This window comes from Ambystoma mexicanum, chromosome 4p, assembly GCF_040938575.1.
Source record: "Ambystoma mexicanum isolate Mex_15411 chromosome 4p, UKY_AmexF1_1, whole genome shotgun sequence".
Taxonomy (NCBI): Eukaryota; Metazoa; Chordata; class Amphibia; order Caudata; family Ambystomatidae; genus Ambystoma; species Ambystoma mexicanum.
In genome coordinates this window covers 256,641,365-256,668,375 of record NC_090927.1, presented here as the reverse complement: position 1 = coordinate 256,668,375, position 27,011 = coordinate 256,641,365, and the positions used below count along the sequence as shown (strand labels likewise).

The window sequence follows — 27,011 nt, the reverse complement described above, 5'->3', positions numbered from 1 at the left end:
CATATCCTTCATGGTATCCTGCCTCTCCACACTTTCATCCCCTCTACTCTCATCCACCCACGCCTACCTTTGAAAATGGTGAATGATGTGCTCCCCTAAAGTGCTATCAGCCCACAGACTCTAGCTCTCCTTCCACTCCACTCTGCCGTCCATCTGCATTTACCCCACAGGTTCCTTCTCAAAGAAACTTCTCCCTTTTAACCTTCCATCCTTCTCAGTGCGCAATGAAATACTTATTTTATTTGTGTCTATAAGTTCAATATTCTGAATGATATACCAATCATATCACACCCTTCTCAAAATACCCCACAGGTCACACTGAACCAGGAATCAGGCTAGTTGGTAAAGGTAAATATTTAATTATTTATTTAATATTCAAATCACACATAAGTTTTAATAGATATATATGTGGGCAGAAATCACCAAGCGGTGACAGTACAATTCAGAAAATAAGTAAAGCAATTGATTCACTCATATTAATACAGAATGTAAAACACAGGAAAAAGAACAGTTTTGATTTGTGAACAAAGATCGTTTAGGTTAATAGTTCCCCCTGCAAAGTACTGAAGGTACCAATGAGCAATCCTACACAGATGTCAGTAATCAGCAGGTATTCGGGAATGACAGACGATGTCTAGAGTTTAAATGCAATCTTCCCTCCCCAAATAAGAGAGAAAACCGTTTTTGGAAATATACACTATTAAAATGACAGGTGAAAAATGGCTTTTCTAAAACAGTGCAAAAGGTTGCGAAATTGCTTAAATGGAGAAAAATTCTGAGGAAAGCAACACTAAACCGGTCCTAACACACATGAGCTACAAGATAAACAACAGTATATACTTTAGATCAGGATGGGAGTTTAAGAAACACTTTAAATGGGAAAAAGACACGTGGAAGCTTTTGGAAAACTGCAAATTCGCGGCTAAATTTCACTATGCGATATCTGAAAAAAATGGGTCAAATACACTGTTGTTGTGGGTGTAGCTAAAGGTCTTAGGCATCAGTTAGAGTTGAAATTTCATTTCTATATATAAAATTGAAGAAGTTATGGACATTTTAGTGAGAGACGTTTTTGCAAAATAGGTGCGAAATGAGAACAGAAATTCGGTTTTAAAATTGACAGATTGGTTTGATTACACTATATTTATGACTATGAAAAAGAGAATGCCACACATGAATCTTCACCGTTACGTGGCCAGCGTAACCCTTCACGTGGTGGATACTCGATTCCTTTCTGGGATTTACTTTAGTTACTCAAAATCACTAATGACTTATGGTTTTGAAACACAGGTAAGAGAAAAATCAGCGCAAGAATGGTTTTGACAATACTCGGGTTCTGAATTTAAAGATAGGATGGGTTGAGATGGGATAAGACAATGCAAATATACTATGGGTCACTGTTCTTCCTATTAATACTTACAGTCCCTTGTAATTAAAATTGGACCGCCATGGTTCTGGTCATGGATCGGGTCAGGTCTACCGGCAGCAGGGCACTTCTGGAGGGTTTGGATCAGTGGCGAGGTTCTGGTCAGTTTGGACTGCACCCCAGACTGGATTTGGATGGCCCCTTCTGGTCACTGGACACGACAGATTGCAGGATGCAAGTTTCAGCGGGCAAGCCTTAATGGTAGCAAGCCAAACTGAATCAGAATTGTTCTTTTGAGTTTTGGGATGGTTGAATTTGGGACTAGCAAAAAGAGTTCAGCAATGCTAAGGCCTAGATTCTGCAATTAAATATGGAGTCAGCTGCAAGATGAAGAGTTCTGGACAAGATGAAGAAGTCAGGGACAAGACGCTGTGTAGAAATCTGGATGTGCACTGTCTATTATGTGGAGTGAAGTTCCTATATTTATACTATCAAATGACATCACCAAGTTTATGGTGTGGGCAGAATTTAAAAACACACCCCCACGGCTGTGAGTGGCCACAGGCACTTGCCTTGTCCTGGTTGGCAGCCAGAACAGAGCTGTCATCTTTACGATGGGATTTAGGAAATCCCACATTGATTTTGACCAAAACTTAAGTTTTGCACAAATGTACATTTCTAAAATTATGTTCCCTAATAATATTGGACATATACATTTCATATTTGATGGGCTATATTCACATTCAATCCCCATTTCTGTGCGAGCTGTCTTTCTCATTCTATAGAATTTTCTCAATTTTAATCATAACAGTTTGGATTAATAATTTCTATATCGGTACATCTCTGGGCGCTTATCAGTGGATCATGTACATACAATCTTAGACTTGCAACATTAATAGTTCTGCTACAATGAGAGTTTTTTCATAACTTTGGTTCCTTAGTGATACAGATTTCATCAATGTCTTCAAAGCAAAAGCCTAAAATTAGGTTAACATCTAACAATTTTCAGACTTATCCTTCTTCCGGTTGCACAGTTAAAGAGTTTCACATTTAATCATAAATAAAGCTTTAAACATCGAAAAGTTCCAGCAGTTTTATTTTGTTCTCTCCTTTCAACAAACAGCTGTCGGATCCCTTTGATCAGGGTGGGGTGTAGAGGGAAGCATCCTGCCCCTCCCCAGCAGAGCCTGTCCTTTGTTCTTGGCTCAGCCACAAGACGAATGTCTAATGAGGTCTCATTGTGCTCCTTGTTGTCAATATGCGGGAACCATTTAAGGCTTCCTGTATCAAGGGAGTGTCAAACTGAGATGTCAAACTTTCCCAGGCTGGTCACTGACCGATCAGAATTAATCAGTTACTTAACTTCAATACAGGGTTGCTTTTAAAATTCACAATAAACTCTTTTCTTTAACACATATAAAAATAAGCATGGTTTATAAGGGATTTGGACATTTAAAAGAATTAAGCCCTTCACAAACATGCTTTAAATAGGCGCATTTTGCAATTTATTCAGGAAAAAGAAACATATTTAAACTTGGTTTGACAGCTAATTTTCTTATGCAGCTGTCAGTCAGTGAGGCCTGGATTCCTCTGACTGCACTGGAGAATCCATGATTTCAGCACACTTTTCCTTTCAATAATTCACTGGGAAAATGACTGAATTTAGCACCAAAACAGCACTTTGAAGGTTGCCATTGATTGGGAAGCTGTATTTAAAGGCATTTTCGGATTTTAACCAACTTATGTGTCCAGCTTCATGTGACTGGTAACAGCTCCCCCTGGCATTCTCCTGCGAGGAGTTCTGTTTTGACATCAACTTTGCGTGTGTGGCAGGGTACGCAGTCTTTTGTGATTTATGAACCATGCGCAATTTTGCAATTTTTTGGCACACACGGGGTTAGTGCATCAATTTTTGGCAGTTTCTTTCCCCATTGGCACAGAGGTGTAGTGTGGCACATTGGCATGGGTTGAAATATCCCACACACCCTCCACCCCCAACTTCAGCGTGACGTCCAGTCGTGGGGGAGTCGGGCAGGTGGGATTTTTATTCCTTCAGTCCATGGGAAGAATTCCGGTTGCTTCTCCCGTCAGTGATTGATGCGACACGCTCTCCTCGCCGGTTCTGGTCTGAAGTGTGGAGCGACACTCCAGGTCTCTTGTTTTTTTTTTCTTTTTTCTTGGTCCCCGAGGAGGTCCCCCTTGGTGATTAGGTGGATTTAGTTCTAGTACTAGAAAACAGAACATAGCACAGTTAAGGAAATTTCCCCACTACTGTTCCCGAGGGGTGTAGTGGGGCGGATGCATGCATTTCATAACAATTGACAATGTTCCCCGCAAATATTCCATGATAGTCTTAACACTTTCCTTGTACGTAATTAATGAACATTTAATCATTTTTATTTTAGATCTCCGGATTTCCCCCTCTGAGTTTGCAGTAGGCTCTTCTATTTGCCGCAAAGTATGCCTGGGATGGCCACTCTTTAGCTGGTTTATGTGGCCCCACTTGTCTTCCCCTTCTGTCAAATTGCTATTGGAGATGTGGATTCTGTAGGCGACTGGTGAGATTCTGTCCACAATTTCAAAAGGACCCCGCCAACATGGGAGAAATTTGCGCTCTTTGGCCTGGTTCCTTTTGGAAATTGTATAAGTAGACCCTGTCTCCTACTTGATATTCCTTTTTAGTTGTTTTAAGGTCATAGTGGGTCTTCATACTGTTTGCAGATCTTTCTAGATTCTGCTGGGAAAACGCAAAAGCATGTTGAAGGTGTTTTCTCAGATTCTCAACATACTCATGAGTTGTGGAGGCATTTATCAATGTCTGCTATTGGGTTCTGTAGAGCAGATGCTGGGGTAACACTATCCTTCGTCCAGTCATCAGCTCAAATGGAGACATTTTTGTTGCAGAAGAAGGGGTAGATCTGATGGCCATCAGGACAAGGAGTAATTGAATATCCGAACTTGGCCCAGAGTCTGCCACAAACATTTTTAATATGCTCACAATGGTTTTATTGTACCTCTCAACTACACCACTAGAGGACAGTGTGATGCAACGTGTAGTTTCCTTTTTACACCAAGTATCTCCCACATCTATGTCATCACTTCGCTGGTGAAGTGCCTATCTCGGTCTGATTCAATCCTTTGGGGTAGTCCAAAACGCGGGAAGATGTGATTGATCATCAGGGCAGCTGCTGTTTCTGCCTTGCAATTTGGGGCCGGGAGACATTCCACCCATTTAGTAAACAAGCATGTTACGGTTAACCTGTACTTGTTCTACCTAGTGGAGCAAATCACAGGCCCGATGAAATCGAATTGCAAATCTGACCAAGGGAGTGTCATCCCCCTCTTTTGGAGGGGAGCACGGTGTGTGAGTGATATTGGGTGGAACTGTGCACACACAAGACACCCCTTCAAGTATTGGTCGAGGTCCTGCCCCATGTGTGGCCAGTATGCAACCTTTCGCAAGATTTCTAATGTCGTATGAAACCCCTGATGACCGGCGGTGGCCGCATCATGGGCGTGACTTAGCATCAGGCTTTGGAATGAGGTAGGGACCACCCACTGGTCATAGCCAGATATGGATCTCCTCACCAACAAACCGTCTTGGATTCGGAACATTTTTGGACATTTCATCAACACTCTGAGATCCTCTTCCCCAATGCAATCGGTATCCATCAGGGGAAAGTTCTCAGGGTCCTCAATGTGTTGATAAAACTTACCAATTATTGGATCCCCTTTTTGAGCCGTAATCAAATCAGCATCTGGGGTCTCCTTACTCCACTGGCCAGTTGAGAGTTCATTGTGAGCATTTATCTGGGACCTAGTGATAGCAGTGACCTGGATTTCCCCCAACAGGGACTCCATCTCAAGTAGATCCCCTTGGATGGCTCCGGTTTTGGCCAGCTGATCAGCTATGTCATTTCCAGTTTTGTATGGTCCCTCTACTTTAGAATGACCCTTACCTTTTTCCAGTAGATGGTCATCCCATTCGAGGTGACCAGATCATCAATATTTTGTATTCATTTTCCATGTTTTAGTGGTTTGTTGTTAGCACATAGCATGCCTCTGGTTTTCCAATTAACCAGGTGTTCCACGAACCCGTTCCGGCCATAATCTGAATCAGTGATTTTGACCAGTTTGTGGAGTTGGTGTTGGACAGCAGAGAGGATGGCTTGATGTACAGCTGTCAGCTCTGCCACTTGACTACTATGGGGACCAATTTTGTACCCAGCGGAGGGTTCTGGGGCATCATTCTCCCAGGCATTCCCCACTCCAGCCACTAGTTCCTTTTCCCTGTTGTTGTCAACATGGTAGGAGCACCCATCCACATAGACAGTGGGCATTCCCTCACACTTGCCTTCTTCATAGACTTTGTGTGGGGAATTGAGGTACGCCTCCATGTTGTCCTTGATTTTAAGACTTTCGTCCTCGAGACAGTTTTCTCTGGCACAATCATGCAAGTCAGCCAAACCTTGCGCGAGGGGACTCTTCTTGTTTTGGCCATATCTGACCTCCACAGGAAAGCCCTGTATTGACAGAATCCAGGAAGTAACTCATGAATTACTCACATTTCCGGGCCAGATTCTGTCACTTTGAAGATATTGCAGAGGCTGGTGTGGGGTCTCCACTATGATGTGTTCCCCCCTGGTTGAATGGGCGGTAATTCTTCAATGCCCACACAGTTGCCAGGAGTGCCTTCTCACAATCGTTGAATTTTTCCTCCACAGAGGATAAAGTCTTACTCACATAGGAGATTACTTTATTGACCTTGTCATGCTTTTGGTATAATACTGCAGTCAAGCATGTATTTGAGAACCCTTTCTCCAAGAAGAACTCCTTGTTTTTGAGAGGGTAAGCTAGGCAAGGTGCTTGTGAGAGGCTTCTTTTGAGTTGTCTTACTGCCTCGGCTTGTTCTGGGCCCCACTCCCACTTGACCCCTCCTTCAACAGATGGATCAGTGGTCTTGTGATCTCTGCGTAATCCTCAATGAACTGTCTGCTGTAATTAGTCAGTCCAAGGAGGCTCCTTATCTCCTGCAGATTTGTGAGGTCTTTTAGTTTCAGGAGTGCTTCTACTTTCTTTTCCTGGGGAAAGAGACTCTCAGGAGTTATCTCATGCCCCAAGAAATTGACACGGGTCCTGCACCACTGTGCCTTTTGGAAAGATAGTTTTGCTCCGGCAGCCCTCAACTGTGTCAAAACATAACGGATCTCCGCTATGTGTTCCTCCACATTTGAGCTTTTGATTAGAACATCATCTACATAGGCCAGGTTACCCCTTTCACCCAAGTCGGGCATGGCCTTATGCAAGAAGATATTAAATTCATTGCCGGATTTGATGTATCCGAAGGGAGTCCGGGTCCAAGTGTACTGCTGCCCCCCGAAGGTAAAGGCCGGCTTGTATTGATCCTCCCTGCTGACAATTACGGTCCAGTACCCATTGGTCAGGTCAATGGCAGTGTATACCTTTGACCCCCTGGATCTGGGCCAGCCCTTGGTCAATTTAGGGAAGAGGCCATCGGGAAGTGTGGACCCGTTGTTTAGCTCCCACAGGTCAGCACAGTCTCCACTGGCCGTTTGGTTTCAAAAGCCCCAGCACCGGAGTATTGAAAGTGCTGTGAACTGGACGGATTATACCACGGGACTGAAGCACTGGAGTCATGCCAGGGGCTGTGGGAATTGTTGATGTATGGATTTCGGTGCGACCACAGTCATATGAGTCCACCGCAAAGAGATCTTGAAAATCTAAGAAAAAGTTCAATTTTTGCTTTTGCCCCAGAGTCTCAGAGGCATCAGCTAGGTTGACTCTCTCTTGAACCATCTGCATGAAGCCCGGAAAGACTTCTGGTTTGGCTATCTCAGCGGCCTGCTTCAGCTGGGTGGAGAAGACCCTGGTTAAAGTACTGACTTGGATTGATGGCTTCAGGTGGGGAAGGCAGTCCTGGAGGACTTGAAAGATCATCTCATCCCTCCTGGAGTAACAGGCCACCTCTTCCTTACCATAAGGGCAGGAAGAGTACACCAGGAAATTCCCCCCATGCCGGGTGAAGATCCTGTCTGGTGTTGTGTCATTGTCGCTATCAATGTCAAAACAGTCATTGGGGATTGGTCCTATCAGTTAATTACCTAAATCTATGGAAAAATGTTGGTCATCAACCGCCATTCCAATAATGTTGCCTGCGCCCAGAGTGATACCTCTAAGGTCGCTGTTATCCACCACTATGGGAATGGTGTTGTGTTGTGTATTGACTAATGGTGTTTGGTTTAACCCCAACTCTTGCTGTTGAAGATGGGCATTGAGGTGAACATATGCGTCAGGATTTTGCACTTTCTGTCCTCTTTTAATTTTTACTTCAAGTGGAAATAGTCGGGTCTGTTCTGGGATGGTGACTTCCTCTCCAATCTGAACTTCAACTGCATATGGCAGCAGTTGAGCTGACCGAAATGCTTTCTCTGGATCATCAAAGTCCATTTGATTACCTGCTAATCGGGACCAGGCTTTGAAGTTTATTAGGTCCAAACTAATGGCAAAGCGATTGAGAATGTCACTGCCTAAATAGAATGCGGCAGGGGCATACCACACGTCCCAACAATTATGGACTATGCTCTTGATGCCTATGGAAATTTTGAGCATACACCTGTTAGGCAGGAGATGTTTGGAATTGGGTGTTTCCAGGTCCATTTCCCATTTGTCTATCAATTTAAATGTGGGAATGGTTGGATCTTTTGGGAGTTTTCGGAACATGGCTTCGCTGATGAAGCTCTTACCATTGTCCACGCACACTTGGGCGAGAACAGAGTCCTTCCCCTCATTTAACTGAATAGGGATGAGCAACTGTTCTCCAATCTTCTGGATGTCATCCAAGCTTTGAGCTGGTTTCTCATCATTTTGGACTATAGCAGTGGGATTTTCTGATTGTGCGTTGGTATAGAATTTCAGAGTATTTCCTTCCAGTGTGGAATGCCACTTGAGACTGGAAGGAAGGTTGATTTTCAGAAATAGAGAGGACTTCGCATCACCAGTTTGTTGTACTACTGCTATTACTGGCACGTCAGGGATTTTGTTGTTCTGAAAATGGAATTCAATGTGATCCTGTTTTTGTTCAACCATGTGGCATGTGCCATTTAATCTAACATGGTTGATGCTATGTTTTAATTTTATTGGTCGGTTAGTCTGGGTCCAGAGGACCTTGTTTACACAATCTATTAGGGGAGACAATCTACGCAGGATGTCATTCCCCAGTAAAAATGGTGTGCCCTCTGGAGTCACAACTATGACTGGGTGTTTCACCTTGTGTCGCCCAATTTTAATGTCCAAATCTGCAGTCCCCTCAACAGGAATTTCATTCCCATCGAAGTTCTGAAGTTGTCCAGGAAGAGGGGGGAGAGGGATCTGGTATCTCTTCCCCTTCCTGAATTCAACTGATCAAAGGCCCTCTTTGACAGAAGTGTGGCTTGGATCCAGTGTCCACCAGTGCCAAAAATGTACATTGCCCTTGTATTTGGACCGGGGCATGCAATCGTCCCTTCTTTTTTTGTTCAAGGGGGCAAAGATAATGTGCATTTTGGGCCAATTGGTGGGTTAATTTCTTGACTCTTGATTCTGACACAGGGGTAGTTTGGGCAAGATTCGGTGTGGGAGCTTGGGGATCTGTAAGAAAAATATGGCAGTTGGATATTGGGGGAGATTTGGGCTCCCCTGGTTCTGATTCTGGGCTGCACCCCCTCCCCTTTTTGGAGGCAGTCACCAGAATCTGTTTGGGCAAGGTGGCTTTCCAAGCAATCATTCTGGGGTTCAATGATGGCCGGTTTTAACTCAGTCCCCACATTTACCCAGTCTTGATTAGGATCTCTCGGGACCCATTTTTCTTTGGGGGGAGTTCCCCCATCCCTGAAGGAGAGGATCCTTTTCTCAGAGTCCTCTGAGGACCCCTTCCCTTCAAATTGGAAGACTCTAACCTTCTCCACAAAATGGGTCTTGTTAGGCCCTTTATTTCTCCTACCCGCCCTCTGTTCCTTAGGTTGCAGACTTTCGAGGGCAGGAGATTTTGGTTCCGGTCCCTGGGTTTCCAGGAGCTTTTCACAAGTGGGGAAGGAAGCTCCCTCTAAGGCTTTGCACCACCCTTCCCCCATGCCTCCTCCTTTGGAACCGGTGGGTTATCGGGGTTCTTTCCCCGTCATTGCTCTGGAGTACCAGACCCATCATTTGTGGAGTGCTGAGCCGGCATGCTCATCTGAGGGTTCTGCTGAGCCCTCAACATGTGGCCCAGATCCTGTGACAAGTTCTGGACCTGGCACTCCAGTTGGGACACCCACTCTGGCTGGTACGGGGGTCTCTGGTCCATCCTAGGTGGATCACGGGAAGGGTAACTGTCCCTTCTCCCATAATATCCTTGGTTGGGATAGTTCTGGTAACCCTCCACCCTTGGCCTCCCCTCTCCCGGATTGGGCTGTCTGGGCTCAGGATAGTGGGGAAAGAAAGGAGGGTTGTTTTGGGGGTTGAAGTTTGGCGGGTACCGGGGAAAGAAGCTCAACCCAGCATTTGGGGGGTTACTGCCCTTCTGGGGAAAATTAGGAGGGAAGTTTCCTGGGTTGGTTGCTACCTGGTTGGATCCCCCCCTTGGGCTGGGGGAGACCACACATACCCAGGATGGGTCTGTTGCCCTTGTAATGGGGGCTGATATAATCCGGGGAGTTAGGGGTCCCATTTGTGGGGTTACCTCCCCGACTACCTGTTTGAGATTGGCCCGAGGGCCATTTGGTTCTTTGGCTAGAAGGATTTTGCACAGGAATATTTTTAGGCCCCCCCCATCTCCAGATCTAACATGGGGCAACCTTCACCTCCGCCACCTTAGCAGCATCAGGGGTGTTGGCTGGTTTGGGTTTTTTATGTGTATTTTTATTCTCTACCGGTTTATGCACTTCATAAATACAAGTCGCTTGTTCAATGACCCAGTCTAGTGATCTCTTCTCGTGAAAGTCCCTCACCAGCCGGGTCATGATGTATTTAGGGAGTGCATGAAAGAAGGTATTAATGAACTCCCTACTGTCTGTGCACACCCTCCTGGTGGGCTGCCCAAAGGTACGTTTTGGTTCTTGCACAAATTCTTGTGGGGCCTGGTCTTACCCACATTGCAGATTGTAGGCCGCTTTGCGGGCCTCTTGGGGGTTCCTATATACAGAAAAATGTTTTAAGATGGCCGCCCTGTAGGTGGGCCATCTTGAGTGATTTTGATCTTCCAGCCCCGCAAAGAAGCTGGAGTATTCTGGTGAAAATGTCCATTTGACATATTGGATGCAACTCTGGCTTTCTTTCAGCCGGAAAGTATCCATCATTTGCTCGTATAACTCAAGGTTCTCCAAGACTGAATACTTGGCATTTTTGTGATAGGGAGTTATGACTCTCCTAATGGCCTTGATCTGTTTCAGGGGATCTTTTAGTAGAGCCCTCTTAATTTTGTTGGCCTTTTTAGCCTTAGTCACCCGAGTCCACTTATGCTCTGACTTAGAGGCACTGCTACAGGAGGTGGCTATCTGATCCTCTAGGCTCTCCCTGATTCTGCAAGCTTGAGAATGGCTGGCAGAATGTGGGGGCCTAGTTGCTTGATGCCTGTGGCACTCAGAAGAGTCTTCTGACTCTCCCTTGCTCCCAGGATTGGCTGAGTACCACCCCCTGCCCTAGCTGGGAAGAGGTCTTTAAGATACTCTTTGTGTGCCTACTTTCCTGGAGTTCCCCACCAAATTTGACAGACTGATCCTTTGGTAGGCTGTATTTTTGGGGATCCAGTTCCCTGATTCTCCCTTCACTGGAGTCTTCCTGATCCCCTAACATTGGGGAATCTGTACAGAGACGCCCGCCCATCCATTTCTGGGATGCGCTGATCTGTCAGTCCCATGTTTCCCATTCTGCTGAAGTCTACCATCCCGTGGACCTTGGTTCATATGAGCCAGTAGACATGAAGGCGGCAGAGTTCATGGTACTGAAGGGGTTAGAGTGCCTGTTATTATGTTCAGGGGATTCTCTGTCCCTTCCAACCTCTTCTCTCTCAGCCCCTATTCCCTGGTGACATGCCAAAATCTGACTCTTTTGCTCCTCTATTAAGGCCTTACTGGTCTCAATGATTTGCTCTTCCGTGGCTATCTGTTTGTGGAGCCTATCATACTTTTCACAGAGAGCCTCATTGTCTCTCTGTGTTTCCTGCCTGGATTGGAAATACTGGGCCAATTTTTTCTGCAGGAGATTCGCCTCCTGAGTTTTGTCATTATTGGTCTGAGTGTTCTTTTCCAGAGCATCCTCCAGCTACCTGGTGTGCTCTTGTAGCTGCTCATATTCGGTTTTAACTTCACTAAGCTCCTGGAGGGCCAACTTCCTTTCCTCTAACTTAGTTTTGAATTGTCTGACTTCCTGGCCTAAGGCGTCCCTCTCCTGGTTTAGAGTGCCCCTCTCTTCAGCCGGGTCATCGCTCTGTTTTTTAAATGCACTAGATGTCTGGCGCTCCTCGTCAAATTCCTCTTGAGAGTGGATGTCTTTAATAATTAATTTATTATTTTCCTAATTTAATTGGTCTATCTGGTCTTGTAAGACGACCATCTGTTCTGCACAGATTCTATTAAAAGTTAATTGTTGTGCCAGCTTTTGTTGACTCTGTTGTAAAGAGTCAACCCTTTCCTGGCATTCCTTTTGCAGTGTCTGTACTTGGGTATCTTGCTCTGCCCTCTCTTGCTGTAAAAGAGCCAGATCTTCCTTTAGTTTTGTCAAGTACTGCCTAGCTTCTGTCTCTGATTCTTGGCTCTTCAGGAGCCTTTGCTCTGCAGAGTCCAGATTAGTTTGGATTGTCTGTAGTGTTTCCACTTGCTTCTTTGCCAGAATTATATTTTCTGCATGCTTTTCCTGTATTACCCCTATGTGGAGGTACAGGTAGGCTACTATTTTGGCAATTTTACACTGCTCCTCTTTTACTTTTGGGGCCATGTACAGTTCACTGAGCGGTTGGTGTAATGGGTCCTTGTCCTGCCATGTAGCAGCCTGGCCGCCGCATATAGGGAAACGTCAGGCGCTTCAGCGCCGGCGCTTCTGCGGCAAGCCGGTCTTCGCCGTTCCACGCCGGATAACGGCATTCGGCGTAGAACTCTGTCCTCAGTAACCGCCAGGACTCCGACCTTGACACTACGGACAACCAGGTATGGGATATCTAGAAACATGCAAACACCTGGCCCAAACAAAGCAGCTGCATCAAATAGCACTGGTAAAAAAATGATTGAAGCCAAGTATGATTCAATGCACACATCACATCCAGGTTTCACGCCACGCACCTATGACACAGGTCACACCCCCAACCCAGTGAAACCCTTTGTGCCATTCCACTCACCCTCCCCACCCCACAACCTGACACAGCTACTACCAATCCGGCCCACACACCATCAGAAATTACACCTGCACTTAATGCTGCTAAACCCCAGGACATCAAACTAGGACTCCTAAACACAAGGTCCATGAACAACAATGCACAAGACATTCATGATTATATCATCCACGACAAACTTGATATACTATGCATCACGGAAACCTGGCTACAAGAGCCGTCAGGAACCACAGTTGATGTTGCAGTCCCAAAAGGATATAACATTTACTACAAAAACAGGGAAGTCGGCAGAGGAGGGCTAGTGGCTGTTATAGCAAATCAAAACCTGAACCACTTCCCCTCACCCATACATTGTAATGGTTGTGAGATAATTATGCTGAAAATAGCAACCTCGAAAAACAGTAGTATTAACCTCATTGTTCTCTACAGACCACCGTCTTCATTGTCAGACTTTAATGACGAGCTAGTCCACATACTGAACACCCTAAAGGGACCCAACACAGGCACACTGTTACTGAGAGACCTAAATAGGTGGTAAAGAAATCCTCAAGATAAAGATGCAATCTCTCTTGAAAAGGAGCTAATCACCATTGACTATCAGGTCCTGAACTCCAAGCCCACCTGTATTAGCAGAAACCAACTTGTTTGGATCATTTCTAACAACATCAATACCACTAAACTTGAGACACATCCATGTATATGGTCCGACCACCATAAAATCGAGCTGAACCTCACCCCCAAAGAAAATATTCAAAAATTGAATAACATCCCAATCACTACCCTAAGCAGAAACTTTAAAAAGATTACACCAGTCCATCTTGAGCAAGGTATCACTCACATACTAAATACCACAAAGGAAGAGGATTGATGTGAAAAACTGATGGCCAAATACAATGATCATTTCACAATAATTATCAACCAATACGCCCCCCTCAAACAAAAACTAGTAAGGCCCAACAAAAACCATCAGCATTGGTTTAATGCTGAAACCAATAGCTTGAATAAATCAAAGAGAAAAGCCAAAAGGAAATGGTCTAAAGACCCTTTGGTTAGTAACAAAGAAAATTGGAAAAAGCTAGATCAGACATACAGAGAAAAACTGACGTTAGCAAAAAAAAACTACTACAATGACCAAATCAACTCAGCAGCCTACTCAACAGGCAAACTTTTCCAAATCCTCAAATCAGTTGACAAACCTTCTACCCTGTCTCCTCCATTCCAGCCGTCACAAGGAGACTGTGAAATGGTACAAACAGCATTTCACAACAAAGTCATGAATGCCAGAGAGAAAATCCAAACATGTACCACATCTAACCAACCCTTAATTCACGAAATCAAGACTATTCACTCAGAACTGAGAAAGTTCCAATTCACTCAAACCACAGTAAAAGAAATAACCAAAGTCCTTGCATCCACTAAGGTCACCTCCTGTACTGAAAACATTATTCCTCCCAAAATGATTCTCGACAATCCTGAGCTTTTTTCCCCATTTCTGTGCAGAATTGTTAACTCCTCCTTTAGAGACCGCAAGGTAACCACATCCATCAAAACAGTAACACTGACACCACTTGTAAAAAAAACCTGGCTTAGACCAACGGGACCCCGTCAATCTTCGGCCCATCACAAATTGCAACTTTCTCCTTAAGATTCTAGATAAGGTTGCAACAGGCCAGCTGCAAAAATATATGGATCAGAACAATCTATTACATACCCAACAGTCAGGTTTCAGAGAGGGACATGGCACAGAATCGGCCCTACTGGACCTTCACACCAAAAAAATGCTGGGTGTAATGGGTAAGGGCAAATCAGGACTACTTATCTTGCTGGACCTCTCGGCAGCTTTTGATCTGTTAGATCACCAGAAGCTCTGAGAGGCCCTAGAGAAATCAGGCAACTGTTCTCCGGATGCCATTGAATGGATAGCTTCTTTCCTGGGAAATAGGAGCTCCAGGATCCAATGGGGTGACCACACATCGGCCTCTCAGCAGGTAGATTGCAGAGTCCCTCAAGGAGCCAGTTTTTCATTGCTGCTATTTAACATCTATATGTGCTGTCTCTGCACTCTTCTGACCAGCTTGGGCATATTCTTCACGAACTACGCAGATGATACGCAATTGGTATTAGAACTAACTGGCTGCCACCCCACGGACAATGATAGGCTCAATTCAGTCTACAACTCCATTGAGTCCTGGATGAAATCCAACTGGATGTGCCTCAATGGAGGGAAAACTGAACTTATGGTTTTCGGATCCAGTTTATGCAACCTTTAACATTAAAGACTCACCAGTGAGGGTCTCAGAAAAAGTGAAGACTCTAGGTGTATACATGCAGACCTCTCTGGGAGCAGAAGCATAGGTGGCATACCTTAAAAAGACACGTCAATACCATCAAAGACTGTTAAAACAAATAAATCCCCACCTGAGTCAACAAAACAGCTCCAATATCGCTAGAGCCATCAGATTTTCCAGACTAGATTATGGAAACTCCCTAATGCTATGAGCCACTCAAAAATGCCTTAAGCAATGCCAAAGCATCCAAAATAATGCTATAAGAACAATCACTGGCAAATCCAATAGAGACCACATCTCTGAAGAAAGAAAAGCTCTCCACTGGCTCTCCATCGAGGAGCGTATCTCTTTTAAGTCCATGGGGGTCATTACAAGGTTGGAGGTAGCCATGCCGCTATTTGCGGCATGGCTACCCCCATACCGCATACCGGGTCTGGGTTCCCTGAATGGGGAAATACCGGACCATTCCAACCTTGGAGGACCCGGTATTTCCCCATTCAGGGAACACATATCCATTCCCATTCGAGCCCCCATAGGGCTCAGTGGGAATGGGGACCATGCTAACAACGGACCCGTTAATAACGGGCCCGTTGTTAGCATGCTGGTCCTTTAGCGGACCCGCTAAAGGAACTCGTAATGCGGCGGTAAGGGGTTGACGTCTCCGGCACCTTTACCGGCACCGTTAAGCCCTTACCGCCAACCTTGTAATGACCCCCCATGTCTCTTGTCCACCATGCCTCTATGGTTCTGCCCCGGACTACATCAAAAAACAAATTAGACCTTACGTACCCAACCGAACATTAAGATCAGGAAACAAAGGGTTGATCCAAACTGGACAAGCAAACAAGTCCAATGGCTTGGGCCGGGCCTTCCCCAGCCTAGCCACGACTAAATGGAACAGACTTCCACTTGATCTTCGACTTGAGCCCAACTATCTGATATTCAGAAAAAACCTGAAAACGGTACTGTTTAAGTAACCACCCCGACCCACCTCTGACCACTTAACTGACCGATATGTCCCGCTTGTCCTGTCATCTTATGTTGTCCTGCGTCTTCTTGTTAGCGCCCTGATGCCCACGGGCTGCGGCGCTCTATAAATACATAAATAAAAGAAATGTATCTAGGTCTATGGCAGTGACCTGTTCTTTTATTTCCTGCAGCCATACCTGTTCATTCTGTTCGGGCCACGCACCCCTGACAAACAGTTTGTGCAGGATGTGTTCCCTAGCAATATTAATTTCCACTGGGATCGCCATTTTGGAAATATCAATTTCCTTATGACTTATTTCAGGGTTAATTTACTTTTACAAACAGGCCCGATTTTTTGAGTATTTATTTTGAGAGGTGCTTGTACAATGTAGCACAGTCCCCCAACCCAGCAAGGTGTCTGTACCCTGCAGGCTAGTATGCTTGCTAGACTGTCACGGGTGGTATTTCAAATTCTGAATCACGGCACAAGCCCCTGTTAGGGAGAATTCTCTGTTTAGGCTGAATTTCCTAACCTAGGGAGTCCCCCAGCAGCTTTGCTGGATTTCGGGAGTTTGTTTTTTTACATCCTGCCTAGAGTGAGACTCTTTTCCTCCCACTCTTGGACATGTATGTGTGTAATTCCTTTGAATGTCAATGTGTTCTATGGGCTATGGGGTCTTTTACTCCATAGGGTCTCATATGTTTTTCTATGTGTGTTACACCGCACCCTATGTGCCGTAGCACTGGGGCGTCCTAGCGGACCCCCACCATAGACTCCATACCCGGGGACTGACTACTGTCTCCCCGGGCATGTAAAGTCACCATTGGCTTTACTAGACCTAAATTTACTAACAGGACTAGTACAAACCATCTTATTGTGGACGTACTAGTAGGGGTAATTCGATTACTCCTGGATCTGTTACTCGAGGGGGCACTGTCCCGTCCCCCCTCGTCGAGTTTTGGCTGGTGGCAGTGGAAACTACTTGTTATGTTCGACCCCGAACCTAACCCTATGGGATTCGTCCCATTGTTGGAGATTGATACTTTTTCTCGTTAATCTCTAACGTACCACCGATCTACTTATCTTAAATAGGTTTATCGGATGGTATTTTCTGCCAGAACTCGGTTTGTAAAATGGCGTCTGTGTTCGTCTCTGTGACTCCTAAACCAAAGGTTGAGCCCTTTGTTCCACTTTTGGCGGGCTCTGTACAGAGACCCTCCAAAGTGGTGCCATTCTGTCTGGGTTACCACAGGGGTGTGGGAGGGGGTTTAGGCACCCTGGACCGAGTTGCCTTGCCAACTCCGGTCACACTCTGGAGTGATTGGCCCAAGTGGTGAGCCTTCCCGCTCACCACTTAGCATGTGTTGATTGACAGCTAGGCTGAATGAATGGGGGTTTTCTGCATAAAAGCAGGGCTTTTGGGACTGGATCTTCAGAAGTCGCCACAGGACCTAAGAATCCGACGAGGGTAACGCTGAGCCGACCTGCAACGACGACAGACACCTCGGTGGAGCCCTGCTGAGCCGACTCACCACTTCCCGACGACAGAGGAGATCTCCCTGCCGGAGAGTCTCTTCCCCTGACTGGTGGGAACAACCAGTCCCCTTTTTATTCACCTCAGGACGCAGTGGTCGAATTGCCCGTGCAGCGCACCTCGGCAACCGGATAGCCACTACCCCTGTACCGCGACCAAAAGGTGGTGCCTTGTGACGGAGCACTCCGCGGCTGGTCTCTTCCCTGGTGGTGCACCGGACTTCACTTTTCTTCGACGACGAGAACCTCTCTACTCTTGGCAAAGACCCGACGTGCATCCACCACCGGGAACAACTGCCCCCGCCGGAGCTGCCCTCCACAACAAGGTACCGTGTCCACCTGGCTTCCCTTTCGATCGGTTCGAGTGAGGTGTCTTAATCCTCCCCTTTCCGTTGGGTCGCCTCCAAGCTTTTCTCATTTATTGTTCTGAACTGGTTCAATCTGCTGATAACAATTTGCTACAAAGACTTGAATGCATCTCCACTAGCGCCTTGCCTCTCTCCGAGTGGGCCTGGCCTCTGAACTTTATGATCTATTGTGGTTCTTGCCTTCTTACTGTACATTTTTGCCCGTGAAGTATTGAACTGTGTTGATTTCGTAACCTGCCTATCTTTTTCTCTCCCGTCCTAACTAATATTCGAGTGCCATCTAGGTTGAGGTATACACCTCTGTCTGTAAATAAGTGGTGCCGGTAGAACCTAGACTTGTCGAGATATTGCTAGGGGGATTGATCGTTTCTTCTTCGTAGAGTAATTGTGTTTGATTTGTTTGCCGTGAAAGTGCCATAGTGTTTTTCATAGATGTTTCGTTATAAATAAATACCTTAATATCTTTACACTAAGCCTCGTTGCGTGTTTGCTTGTCTTGCTGGGAAGAATTGCCCTATCTTGTATACTCCACATACTGCTCAAATCTTCTTGAGGGAAGTCTGACTGCTCAGCCACAGCTACCAAGTGAATCTGTGTGGTACAGACTGCTACCAAGTGGGTTCACCGCCAAACACCTGTAGTCCTAAATCTTTTGCAGTGGTCCCAGAGGGAACTGCACAGGTTTCCGCCTAACAGCCCCCAAGCTGTTAAGGATTTCAATCAGGCACGCACCCAGGTCTCGCCTAGCATGTAGTGCGCAATGAAATACTTATTTGTGTCTATAAATTCAATATTCTGAATGATATACCACTCATATCACACCCTTCTCAAAATACACTGAACAAGGAATCAGGCTAGTTGTTAAAGGTAAATATTTAATTATTTATTTAATATTCAAATCGCACATAAGTTTTAATAGATATATATATGGGATACATTACTCACCGTAATCATATTTCTGATGCTTGTATCTGCTTAGATTCACATGCTGTGCATAGGCCGACATCTAGTGGAAGCTGCGGAGTATTAGAGTTTGTTTTTCGAAACTCAAAAATGGGCGTCGACACAGGGCGTGCCAGTAATACTATCCCTAGTGTGACGTCCACTGTACCCAAGATCCCTCACGCGTCTAGGATCCTCAGATTGTACTTTTTCTGACATGAGGTAGCATGAGGAGTAGCGTGAGTACAGATAATCCAAGCAGATAGACAGAAAGGTAAGACTACAAGCCATCATGCGCCTTCTCTCAGAGGGGAGGAAGGGTGGGTCGCATGTGAATCTAAGCAGATACAAGCATCAGAAATACGATTACGGTGAGTAATGTATCCCTTCTGAGGCTTGTGGAATCTGCTTAGATCACATGCTGTGCATAGATTAGCGAGCAGTACCTGAAGAGGTGGGATGTGAGAAGGATCATGAGCAAATAAGTGTCTTAGAACCGCTTGTCCCACTTGTGTATCTGCCTTGGAATGGGTGTCAATGCAGTAATGCTGAGTAAAAGTGTGAATAGAGCTCCAAGTAGCTGCTTTGCAAATGGTGTCAAGGGGTACATTTGCAATGAAAGCCAGAGTGGCCCCAATGCCTCTAGTAGTGTGGGCTCTTGGCGTGAAAGGCAGAGTTCTTTCAGAAAGTGAGTAACACAGCTGGATACAGTTAATAATCCACTTCGAGATGGCACCTTTAGAGACGCGATCCCCCTCTCTGCCTGTAGCTACGGAGACAAACAGTTGATCTGTTTTTCTTAGCGGTCTGGTTTTATTTACATAGTAGAGGACCGCCCTACGCACATCTAGGGTGTGTAGTTTCACCTCAGCCGAGCTTTGCGGGTCCTGGAAGAAAGCCGGAAGCTCGATGGACTGGTTTACATGGAATTTAGATATAAATTTCGGTGAGAACCTAGGGTGTGTGCGTAAAACCAGTTTGTCTTTATGGACAGTAAAGAAGGGATCCTGCACTGACAGAGCCTGAATTTCACTGACCCTTCTTATAGAAGTAATAGCTACTAAGAAGGCCGTTTTATAAGTCACGTGTTTGAGACTGCTTTTATGCATGGGTTCGAAAGGGGGGCCCATGAGCTTGGCTAGCACCACATAAAGGTACCACCCTGGTGGTGGGTTTGAAATAGGAGGGTGAAGTCTCTTTACTCCTTCCATGAAGGCTTTAACTACTGGTTCTTTCCACCACGAAACCTTGCTATGGGAAGTGGTGTAAGCCGACAGGGCTGCCAGGTGTACTTTCAGTGAGTTAAAAACCAATCCTGCATCCAGCAGGTGGAGCATGTATGTAACAATAGTGGAAGGAGTGCAATCAACGGGGTTGCTTGATCTACTCTGGCACCAGATAACGAACCTCTTCCACTTGTCAAAGTAACAGTGCCTTGTATTTGGTTTCCTAGATTCCTTTAGGATGTCCATACACCTCTGTGGCAAATTGAGATGTCCAAACTCTATGACTTCAGGAGCCATGCTGCCAGGTTCATTGAGTTGGGTTGCTGGTGCACTGTTTGACCTTGGTGCTGGGACAATAGGTTGTACCAGGCTGGAGGTTTGATGGGTTCGCACACCGCCATCCTGCGTAGGTGTGGGAACCACGGTTGTCTTGCCCACATGGGAGCAACTAGGACGAGCGTCATCGACTCTCTGTTCATCTTGTTCACCACTTTCCTGATGAGAGGAGTTGGTGGAAAAGCGTACGCAAACATCCCTGACCAGTTCATCCACAGGGCGTTCCCCTGGGAGTCTGGTTGGGGGAACCTGGATGCAAATCCTGGGCATTGTCTGTTTTCGCTTGTGGCGAATAAGTCTATAGTGGGGAAACCCCACTGAGAGAAGATATCTTCTACGACCTCTCTGTGTAGAACCCATTCGTGTTCCTCTGGGAGGGAGTCTCTGCTCAGAGCATCCGCTAGAGAATTGAGCTCCCCTGGAACATGTTGTGATGACAGGAAGATGTTCCGTCTGAGTGCCCATATCCAGATTTTCTGGGCAAGCTTGGACAGATTTGGCGAGCGAGTCCCTCCTTGCTTGTTCAGGTAGAACATGGCTGTTGTGCTGTCTGTCCGGATTTGCACTGACAGGTTTTGTAGGTGGGGCTCGAACGCCTGAAGCGCTCTGAATACTGCCAGAAGCTCTAGCAGGTTGATGTGGTTCTTGGCCACTGAGTGAGACCAGAGACCCTGAGCTGTGTGGTGGAGATGGTGAGCTCCCCACCCCGTCAGACATGCATCTGTAGTGACTACTGCCTGTACTTCGGGATCGTAAAAGGGTTTCCCCTGTGCGAGATTCTCTCTTGTCCACCAGTGAAGGCTTTGTACCAGTGTTGGCGAAACGACCACTAGATCGTCCCACTGACCACTTGCCTGAGACCACTGTTTCGCCAACCATTCCTGCATGGGACGCATGCGCAGGCGCGCGTGGGGGACCAGGTAAATACATGACGCCATCATGCCCAGTAAACGCATTGCTTTGCGTACCGTTATTTGTTGACCGGACTGATAATGCGGAATTTGCAGTAGTATATTCCGAATTCTTTCTTCTGAAGGAAAGGTCAACCCCTCTTGAGTATCTAGGATTGCTCCTAGGAATTGTTTGGAGGTGCTTGGCACCAGGCTTCACTTTTTCTCGTTGATTGAGAAGCCTAACTCGTGGAGGAGGTTGATAGTCCTTTGAATGTTTATCCTGCAAATTCCTGGGGTTTCCCCCGTTATGAGCCAGTCGTCCAGATAAGGGTACACTGGGATTGCCTCTCTGCGTAGGTGTGCAGCCGCCACCGCCAGTACCTTGGTGAATACCCTTGGTGCCGAAGCTATCCCGAAGGGCAGTACCTTGAATTGGTAGTGTCGACTGTCCACCTTGAAGCGCAAATACTTTCTGTGTGCTGGGAACATGGAAATATGAAAATAAGCATCTTTCATATCCAAGGTTGCCATGTAATCCCCCTTTTTTAGGAGGGGGATTACCTCTTGTAGCGTGGTCATACGAAATTTTTGGGGCTTGACATACTTGTTGGCAGGCCGTAAGTCCAATACTGGGCGCATTGTCAAATCTTTCTTTGGCACAAGGAAGTAAGTTGAATAAATACCCTTGTTTACCTGGTGTCCCGGGACGAGTTCTATCGCGTCCTTTTCTAGCAGAATGGCAATCTCCTCGAGGAGAATCTTCTGATGTTCTAAAGAGTGTACTCTTTGTCGTGGAGGATGGTTCCGGGGACGCTGCAGTAGTTCTATACAATATCCTGTGGATACTGTTGACAGCACCCATCTGTCTGATGTGATCCCTTCCCAAGCCTGGGTGAAGTTGGAAATGCGTCCCCCTACTGGGGTTGCGTGAGAAGGGACCCTGAACTGCGCGTCACTGCTTTGGTGGAGGCGTGCCGCCTCCCTTGTTGGGGCTGCCTCTGCCTTTACCACAACCTCTCCTATTACCCCTGCCGTAACCCTGGGTAGACTGTTGGTTGTTCCACTGTGTACCCTGCCCCTGGGAATAGGTAGATCCTCTCTGGGAATTTTGGCCGCGTGGGCGACGAAAATTACTATTCCCTCTCTGGTTAGGGGGTTTGTTGGTTAACTGGCCAAGGGACTTGAGTGTTTCGTATTCGTCCTTGTCATTCTTCAGTGCGTCTTCGACCGCCTTACCAAACAACAGATCGGTTTCCACCGGTTTGTCCAACAATGATGCCTGGGTTTCTGCCTTAAAACCAGACTGCCGTAACCACGCATGTCTTTTGATAACAGTGCCTTCCGCTATCAATCTGCCTGCGTTGTCCGCGGCGTCGAAGGTTGCTTTCAAAATGCAACCAGACACGGCTCTACCCTCTGCGGAAATCCGAGCTAACTGGCCCTTTAAAGGTTCAGGAGCAGAGGCTATGAGTGCCGCGACTTCTTCCCACTGATGGCAGTTGTATCTGGCCAACAGGGTGGTGGAGTTTGCAATCCTTGCTTGATAGGCGGACGTTGAGGCTACTTTCCTGCCGAAACCGTATAGTTTTTTGCTCTCCTTGTCGGGAGGAGCTTCGGACGATGACAAGGGTGTTCCAGCCCTTTTACGAGTGTTGGTGACAACTAGGGAGTCTGGCTTCAGATGTCCTCTTATATAGAGAGGGTCAGACTGGGCCGCCCTGAAAAGTTTTTCAACCCTGGGATTGACTGCTCTGGTGAGGTTCGGGTTCACCAGGGACCGATCTATTCTCCGCTGAATGGACTTAAGGATAGGGATGGTCTGGGCAACAGGCCTCCTTTCTCCCACTAACTCTTCTGCGAAGTCCCTTTCCTCCTGGACACCGTGGGTGTCAATGTGGAAATGTTCTGCTGCGCGTGCGAGAACCTCGTTTAGCAAGTCAATGGGATTTTTCTTGAATAGCTTTGCTGGTTTTAGACATATCAGCAGACCTGGTTTTGTCTGTCTGTTTAGGGGGAGAGGTGTGTTTCACAGGTGTGGAAGAGTGCAAAGGTTGTTTCTTCTGCTGTTTTCCCCCCTCCCCGTGAGTGGAAAAATGTTTTCCCTGACCTTTAGTGGCTCCGGAGGTTTTCGACGCCTGGCGTCGAGGATCGGGGGTGGTGTCCCTATCCTTCGAGCGTGGGGCCTCGCTGGTTTTAACTGCGGGCTCCGACTCCTGGAGCGCGGGCTGGGGGTGGAAGTCGTCTTCGTCTCCCGACGATCGAACTTCTGTTAGCCTAGGGAGCGAGGCACTCTTGGCAAGAGTGGATGATTGCCTGGAGTCATGCGGCGATCTTGATCGAGAGCGCCCAGAGGACACCGAATCGGACCGTTCTGTTTGTGCCTCTTTCCGAGAACTCGACGTCGTCGAGTCTCGGTTGGACTTAGTGTGTTTGGTGTGTGTAGTATGTGAAGCGCTTGTGTCGCCGGGGGTCTTCCCCATAGCCGCCCTGCCGGACGACCTTCCGAGGTCGGGGACCTGCGCTCGGCTGTCTTTCGACGCCGTAATGCCCTCGCCGACCGAAAGTACGGCGTCGCTGCCGTCGCTGAAGGCGCCCTCCGCTGCCATGGCCGCCTGCCTGGCGTGGTGGGCCCAACGCTTCGCCGAACAGTCCTTAAGTGTCTTAGGTTTAAACCTACTACACGCTCTGCAGTTCGCTTCGGGGTGGTCCCTCGGCAAGCAGAGATTGCACGTGGCGTGCCTGTCGACCCAAGGGTATTTGCGATTGCACTTGGGGCAGAATTGAAAAGGGGTACCCTCCATACGCACCTTGAGGCAGCGGGCTGTTAAGTGTAGGAAATGTATAAGGTGTACCTATATACCAAGAGTGTAGAGTATGTACCACCCCCCACTCTCCCTACTTGCACGGCCGATGCCAGAGGCCTTCCAAGGCCCGGGCCGAGGCCAGCGGCCTTCCGAGGCCCAAATCTGTCGTGCAGCAGCCGACGGTCGATTTCTTCTCCAGCCGGCGTCGAGTGTCGAAGTTCGACGTTGGGGTGGGGAAGGATGTCAATAGATTATAATTTTAAATTTTTAGCAAAAGTATGGCTAAGGCCAGGGGACTCCGCATAATGCTTCCGACCAGTATGGCGGAAAAAAACAATCTGAGGATTCTAGACGTGTGAGGGATCTTGGGTACAGTGGACGTCACACTAGGGATAGTATTACTGGCACGCCCTGTGTCAACGCCCATTTTCGAGTTTCGAAAAACAAACTGTAATACTCTGCAGCTTCCACTAGATGTCGGCCTATGCACAGCATGTGATCTAAGCAGATTCCACAAGCCTCAGAAATATATATATATATATGGGCAGCAATCACCAAGCGGTGACAGTACAATTCAGAAAATAAGTACAGAGGGAAGCACCAGGAAGCACCTCTTTGCACTCCACTCTACCTGATTGCCTTTGGATTTGTTGCTGTAATCTACAGATTTATCACAAGTCTATTTCAGCTGTTATACGCTTGTAAACAAGCGTTACTTCATTGCATAGATTTAAGCCATGCCCACAGGACGGCAAGGCTTTAAAAACAGCAGTTCGCGCGCACCAGTGCGCGCACACCGAGGCAAGCACCAAGAAGCACCTCTTTGCACTCCACCTGATTGCCTTTAGATTTATTGCTGTAATCTACGGATTTATCACGGTATTTTGAGAACTGACCGTGGAACTAATATAAACTACTATAGCAACTTCAACCTTATACTCATCATACTTTTTTATTTTACTTCTTCTAGAGTCTATTTCAGCTGTTTTACGCTTGTAAACAAGCGTTAGACTTAAGCCATGTCCACAACAGGGCAAGGCTTCAAAAACAGCAGTTTGCACGCACCAGCACGCGCGCACGGAGGGAAGCACCAGGAAGCACCTCTTTGCCTCTTCGCCGAGGAGGGGAGGCAGCGAGGGGCGTCAAGGTCTTCCAGTGCTCCCCGGGCGGCAAAGCGGCAAATTGACTATTGGTAATGATGATTAAATCCTTAAGAACAGGTATGCCGTTGAGGATTCCACCATTGCCTCTGAGTGTCAATTCCCCTCTTTCGGCACAGATTTCTAGTCATGAGTGTTCGACTCCCAGGAGCACACTTGTTAACGCAGACATTTGTATGTTTTGTAAAGGTTCTCTATCTGCACATAGAGCAAGGAGGGCTTTGGATGTTGAGGTGACGTGAGGCGGGGGTGGCTGGGAGTGGGGAGCAATTGTGCTTTAAACCGTCTCTCAGCCCCCTCCCACCACCGTCGCCCGTTTCACTTCTGCCGGTTCCAATGGTTCCAACACGGGTGGCTGATTTATGGCAAAATGAAATGTCAATATCTGATACTGCATTATTGGACTCGTTAACACCTGTTTTGAACATACCTATACCTATCTCATGTGCAGTAAAGACGGTTGGTGATGCGTTTTCGGACAAGTGTATGTCTGATAACTTGTCTTGTTCCCCGGTGATGTTCTCTGATGCCTCATGTAGTTTCACTGAGTCTGTGGCCGTATCTGTTCAATCATGAGCTTGTAGCCTGTGCACACATACTCTTGGTACTAATACTGCTCCTTACACCAGATCCACGGTCACGCAGGCGGACATTTCTTTACAAGCTATAAACTTGGAGGTTCCTTCTTTGAGTAAATTATAACAACTGTTGGATCAGAGAATGTCTGCCCAGGGGGAATTATTAAAGGTCATTGTTATTTTGCAATCCCCGCTTACGAAAGTCCATGTGACTTCCGTAGCTTGTCAAACTAATCCCGCTTGTCCATCTATCCAAGTGATTCCAAATCTTGGGATTGGGAGTGTCCTACCATGTATTAATTCCATCATTTATGATGGTTCAGTTGTGTCCCAGTCACAAGATGTGGGTAGGCGTCTGAGCCCCCAGGAATTACAACCAGTAACTACGCCAACACTGGTTCAAAGGATTTATATAATTTTTAACTCCGCCAATAAGAACTTTCACAAGGTGTCAGAAGCCCTTTCGTCGTCGGAACAGCAAAAATCTGGCAAAATGGTGAAGAGAATTGCGAAATTAAAACTCCCCAAAAATCAGCCGGCGCTTAAGCACACGGGTAAGGCAGCTTCTAAACGGTTCCTCAAAGCAATCTCTGTCCCCCTCAAGAACAATGTGGTTGCATCTCAAGCCATTAAGAAAAAATACTTGTTGCTAAACCAGGTGAAGAGGAAAAAACTGACTTACTGAATCTAGTCCGGTCTAGGCTCCAACCTATGCCCCCCTTGAAGCTCTTGTAAAAGAAATCTCTCCGTTGGTACCTGGCAGCACTAATTCAACCAATAACTGCCAGGTTCCCAGTTCTGAGGGAAGAGGTGTTTGTACGGGTCCAGTAATGGCCCTTTCGAGTGATGAGTTGTTCCACAGAGCTGAAATTAGGAAAGCGGCAGATGCTTACATGGAGGGCCATGTTCCATCTCATCTAGAAATACGTGCTCCATCTGTTGCCTCGACTTTGGCTCGAACTCCTAGTGGCAATCCTGATAAAAATCTGGGGGCTCGGAAGCAGACACTTGTGGGTCCTAGCTCCTGCGACCTTCCACCCACACATTTAGTAGCTGCCGTAACTGGTTTAAATCATTTGGGTTGTGGTAAAGGGGTAATAGCGGAGGATATTCCCTCTGGTATGGATAAATCTGCCCTGCATGTCCAGTTGGGATCTTCACCTGATCTCTCTGATGCAGTCCTGTCTT

At 46.7% G+C, this 27,011-nt stretch overlaps 1 protein-coding gene across 1 annotated transcript in view; it reads left to right on the top strand.

Annotated features, from left to right (window-relative positions):
• LOC138453182 (opsin-5-like) overlaps positions 1-27,011 on the top strand; it is a 448,655-nt gene that overhangs the window by 390,808 nt on the left and 30,836 nt on the right. The window lies entirely within an intron of this gene.